Source organism: Crocodylus siamensis, chromosome 3 (genome assembly GCF_052110815.1).
Source record: "Crocodylus siamensis isolate JL-2025a chromosome 3, ASM5211081v1, whole genome shotgun sequence".
In the NCBI taxonomy this organism is placed as follows: Eukaryota; Metazoa; Chordata; order Crocodylia; family Crocodylidae; genus Crocodylus; species Crocodylus siamensis.
The window spans coordinates 214,868,006-214,874,089 of record NC_143397.1 but is presented as its reverse complement, the minus strand read 5'-3'; positions in this window follow the sequence as shown (position 1 = coordinate 214,874,089).

The following is a 6,084-nucleotide window of genomic DNA, read 5'->3' as shown; positions in this document are numbered from 1 at the left end:
TAAATAGGGCTGCACCGATAGAGATTTTTGGGGCCAGTACCAATAGTCGATTTTTAAGGAGGCATATTGGGTGATACCAGTTCGATTTTTTTCTGATTGCAGCATTCCAAGCTGCCAGGCTGCTTATAGCTGGTAAGTCTGGTGGGGAAGGGAAAGGGAAGGGGGGTGGGAGGCGCAGATTAAGGCCCCCACAGTGAGGGAGGAATGGAGCTGAGGCTGGAGCAGGAGCAGGGGCTGGGGCAAGCACTACCCAGCTGGGGCATGGTGGGCCTAGGATGGAGCTGCAGCTCATCCAGGGGGCGTGGGGAGGGCTGTATGCCGATCATGCAGGAGCTGCTGGTCTGGTGGCTTGTCCAGCACTCGCCCGCTCATCTGGCGGTGCTCGCTGCTGCTCCTGCCACTCGTCTGGGAAGGCATGGGGCAGGGGGTGACCCCGATCTGAACAGGGCCAGGGCTGCACCAACCTCTTCCTGGTGGGGTTGGGCTCAGGTTGGGTGGTGGTGGTGCTAGGACAGGGGAGATGAAGGGGCTACAGTGAATTTTGGGGTGGCTGCAGCCTCCCCAACCCCGTCTCCCAGCACTGCCACTGCCTGCCCCCAGCCTCACCCCACCAGGAAGAGCTTGGTGCAGCCCTGGCCCTGTGCAGATCCAGGGGCACACACCTTCTGCCCCTCCCCCCCATATGCTCCCCTGGATGAGTGCTGGGGGTGGCAGCAGGAGACGCCGGATGAGTGCGTGAGCCCCAGTCGAGCCACCGGACCAGCAACACCCACAAGACCCAAGAGTGGTGCACAGCGGCAAGAGCTGCCCCACCTCCCCGTTTCCCCCAGATGAGCTGTGGCTCCATCCCATGCCCATCCTGTCCCAGCTGAGCAACACTTGCCTCAGTCCCGGCTCCACTCCTCCCTCAATGTGGGGGCCTTGATCTGCTCCCCCTCCCATGGACTTTCTCTTCCCCCCTCCCCATTTGCCTTCCGCCACGCCAGACTTACCAGCTGCACGCAGCTCTTCAAGCTGCGTGGGTGTGCTCCTTGCCACCTACATGCTGCACTGCAGCTACATGCATGGCCAGACCATTTATCAGCCAAATTATCACACGTAATAGAGCTGGCTCCCAAGCCAGAAACAAGACCTTGGGTTCAGGAGGCAGGGTAGCATATGAAGAGTTTCCCTGGTATCTTGGCCTGGTCCTGCCTTGAATGTCTTGGAGATTGACTGTTCACAAGCTCCCCTTTTGGTTAAAGTATGAGAGCTCATGAACACAGGAAAAATCTGCCTATGCACCTAGAACAGATTTGATATTCCTGTTGTTCCTAAATCTTAAAAAAAGCAGAAGAAAATAAAAGCCAGCTTGAGGAATTCTTTTTAGGTTGCCTTCAAGCATTAAAAAAAAAAGCAAATAGGATATATATTCTATTAAAATGTATTTGTGGATCACGGACTCGTTTGAGCTGCAGTGTTGGGGTAAAATTTGGGAGGTATTTGAAACAAATATGCATAAATCATAGATAACAGAAAAGGGAACTGGGAGTTTGTAATTTTATAAAAAGAATCTGCTAGGTTTGGAATAAGAACAGTAAGTGAAACTGCTGCAGAATGGCAGTTTTGCACTATTAGCAATGGCTGCTTTATTTACAAGCTTTAGAATGATAGTATTTTATGTGGTTTTCATATAAGTACAGCCTATATTTAAGGTACGCTGGTGGAAAATGTTGCTTGTGTGCATGTTTATTGCATGTAGTTCATGAAGCACACTTTATGTCTTTGTTTCTTGTAAAAGACTATAAGTCTTTTCTGTTCAGCACACTCCATTTACCTCTACCTATGCAGGTAACCTGAAACTGTGTTGTAAGCACAGGAAGCCACTCTGTGCAATACAAATAGGTGGTCAGTGAAATTTACTCTTGGCATGAATGGTGGTGTCAGGCAATGGAGGCTTTAGTGATGAACTGGTTATGTATAAGATAATTTAAAGAGAATCTAAGGAGAGATTTCCTAGGAAGGATTTAACAAGCCTGCAATGAAGAGTTAAATTGAGCCTCTGAAGCATGAAGAGGTGAAGTGAACAGATGTAGTCTCTAAAAGGGTTAATTTAAGTTTTAATGTTCCCAGAACTGAAACTAAGTTTGGTTTGCTTTTAGCTTATTTGTCTGGGTAACCAGGGCTTCTGAGGTCCACAACTCTAGACTGCTCCAGGGGTACCTTTCTCCCTTGTGGAGAATTTTGAAATGTTGGGTTTCAAAATACCCAAATTTTCCACCAAATAGAATCATTTTTCTCTTTGGCTATGCTTATTGTGTCTTATGTTTAAGGCCCCTGACACACATTACACTTAAGATATGATTAACTGGTTAATCATTTCTTAAGTAGTGACCTGGCCACGCATTTGTTCTATTAATGGTGTGATAAAAACCAGGGATAAGGGACAAAATTATTACACATTTCTATTATAACTTTGTCACTGGTTCCTATCATGTCTTTAACTGAACATGTGGCACAGCTTCCAGCATATGTTCCCTCACTCTTAGACAATTTAGATTCTCCTGTACTCTGGAGCCTGGGAACACTGATCAGCTGATACGGGCTTCCGGCTTGGAGTCCTAATCAGCTGATGAAGCTCCTATCTGTCGGGTTTCACTATGTGCTCTGGCACTTGGAATCCTCTCAGTCCCAGCCACAGGAGTGAAGATTGCTGGTGATCATGATCCTGGGTTTGCCCTTGCACCAGTAATATGGCATGATGGGATCTGATGCTCAATCCTATAATCATGCTTCCTGCCATGCATGTGTGGCATAGCAAGAGGGGTCATGCATCAGATCCCATTGCACATTAATATCTGTCAGTGGCCAAAGTGAAACACACATGCATATTTTTTCACCATAGCTGTCAAAGTATGCAGCTACCATTAAGTACAGCTGTTGCAGAACAAGGTATTTGTAAAAGAAAAGAGCTCAGTGATGATGGGTTGGGAGAAACTGGATATCATATTGTCACCTGTCACTTGTGATCCCGTATACTAGTGTCACGTTTTATCTCGACAAGCATTAGGAGCAGAGAGACTTCCCTAATGAATGTTTTATTATAACCACAGTCTGCAAGGGAGTAACAGAAGCTTGTTCAGTGGTTAGAAGCAGCATCCAGATGCTTAATTGATTTTTTTTTTAACACACAAAACATCTGATGCTGAAATACAAACAAGCTGAGGATATGATTGATTTTTTTTTTTTGCCCCTTGCCCCTGTAAGGCTGATTCAGAGGCAAGGAGGAAAGAAGTCTATAGCATGGAGATCTAGTGAATTTAAATTTTGGAGAGCTGCTGCTTGCATGCTTAATTCTAAGAACTCTGTCACTGTCCAAATCTTGTATAGGAAGTGCTAGGCAAGTGGGATGGACAGCTCTGGAAGAGTAACAGAGCGTTTCTTGCTTGCTGTTACCTTATATTTAAGATGCATACAAAAGATGGTTTCCTTGCCTGAATGCCTGAGGCCTCCTAATTTCATCAATCCATTTTGCATAGTTCAGGTGGTGGTTAGCTGTGGAGCCAGCTACAGAGTGTTTTTCCTTGCAGAGAAGGGTTTGCTGAGTAGATGTCAGGAACTTGTTCAGCAAATTTTATTTACTTACTTTAAATAACCTTCTTGCTCTCTGTACAACTCAGTAGCATTTTGTTGTTCTTTCTCTGCCAGGTGGTTAAGTCTTGTGCTGGCTTTTTTGGACATTTAGTTGAAGTATTAATTCTCTCAATACTGTTTATTCACAGAACTCTAGCAACCTCTTCTATGTGTTGTAGCTTGGAATATGGACGGAGTTCTATCAATACTCAGTCTATTAAGCCACATTATTACAGTAGCTTGAAAAGAACAAGTCCATACATCTAGTATGGTGAATTCCATCGAGAGTTCATGTTCCAAATGTAATGCTTGTCTTTTTCAAATTTCAGAACAATTAGGAACAATTTTCTCTCTAGATTCATACATGTAGTTCCACTTGTTGAGACTGACTCAGAGAAACATTCTGCTGTCTTTGGCCCAGCCTGTGTTAAACTTATTGGGGCCACATGGCTGTGTCTGAAATCCCAAATGAAGCCCTGATATTTGGTGCGAAGAGGGAGGGAGTGAGAGTGATATGTTTCTATCAAGCTGGATTTGACATGAATAAAATTATTCCTGGTTTCTTGGTAAAATAGATTGGACTATACCAATCACTGAATGCCTCATTGCTTCCATTTTTAATTATACTAAAAGGGATGCACTCCTAGCACATAAGGTGCCTGTAAAACTTGTAGTCAGAATATAATTTGCACTCAGAAGCAAGACTGTTACTGGGTGAATGGCACTGAGCAGCTTTCTTTTCATAGCTGATTTCTTTTGACTAGAGGTGCACTGATAGAGATTTTGGGGGCTGATACTAATAGCCGATTGTTAAGGAGGCTTATTGGCTGATACCAATCTGATTTCAAATACAGCATGGAGAGCTGCAGCTGGTAAGTCTGTTGTGGTGCAGGGGGAGGGCGTGGTGGGGGGCAGATCAACGCCCCCTGCAGTGGGGGGGAGCGGGGCTGGGGCAGGCACTGTCCAGCTAGGGCAGGGCTGGACAGAGCTGCAGCTTGTCCAGGGGCCATGGGAAGGGGGGTGATTCCCACCAGTGCATGTGCCCTGGGCGAGCATGGAGTGGGGTGGGACTCTGCACCTGGGTCTGCGCGGAGTGGGACAGGGCAGGCTGCAGCTGCAGGCTAGGGCCAGGGTGAACTGGGCTCTTCCTGGTGGGAGCTGGGCTTGGCTGGGCTGGGTTGCACTAGGGTGGGCGGCAGCAGCACTGGGCGGGAGGTTTCAGGAGTGGGGGGCTGCAGTCATCCTAAAGTTTGCCATAGCCCCCTTCCCAGCGCTGCTGCTTCCCGCTTTGAATGCAGCCCCAGCCCAGCCCCCCCCACGCTGGGAAGAGCCTGGCACAGCCCCAGCCTGCAGCAGCAGCCCACCTTGGCCACTCCTGTGCAGATCTGGGGGCACACACCCTGTCCCCACGTTTTCCCAGGGTGCACACACAAGCAGGAGCTGCCCCCACCACCCACTCCACCCCTCCTGGATGAGCTGCAGCTCCGTCCTGTCCCAGCTGGGTAGTGCCTGCTCCAGCCCTACTCCCTCCCTTACTGCAGGCGCCTTAATCAGCCCCCCACATCCCTTATCTTTCCTCCCCTTCCACCACAATAGACTTACCAGCCTACGTGCTGCACTGTGGCCGCTCAGATGCACGTGCATTTATCAGCAAAATTATTGGCCGCATCAGGCTAATTTCCAATACAGTCAATTTTCTTTTTATTGATGCTGATCCAATATTGAATCAATGTATTGGGGCACCTCTACTTTCAACTAGGTTTAGACAAGGGGAATGGAGTTATCCTGACATTTTGCATTCAGGAACAGCTTTGAAGACGAGTTCTGTAGGTGATTTTATTAAAATCTATTTTAAAGCTTGAAACTAGAACATAAAAGGGGTAGAAGGGAGGGTGCAATTATTACAAGAGTATGATTGAAGCTTGTGAGGAGGCGAAATCCTGGCAGCTATAATTAGACAGTGTTACTCTCCACTTTACAATGAGTTATTCCTTAGAGAATGAATTAAAGTTATTTGGGAAAGATCCAGGAATGAATTAATGATTTATCAAGAGAAACTCTAGCATCTCACCTGAAAGGGGAAGAATGCAGAATCCTGTACACACAAAAAGAAGGAATGAAGAGAAGTGCATTAACTGGGGCAGCTGGTCTCTTATGATTAAGACTAAAGGAAGAGATGGTTACTCAAACACAGGCCAGAAGTTCCAGTGATATGATTTATGCTTCCAGTTGTGCCACAGATGAGTAAAAAAATCTGTAGCGAATCTTGTTCTCCCATCTCCTTAAGGCTGTTGGAAAGCTGAATTAATGGTATTTGTAGAATGCTTTGTATCTCTTTGAGAAAAGACTCTACAAATGCAAAGCTATATTTTAAAGATCTTATAAAGACTTGGCTGATAGAGTGAGATATATATCTAATAAATGAATAAATAAAAGATAATATTCATGCATTAATACAATCCCTTAAGATTT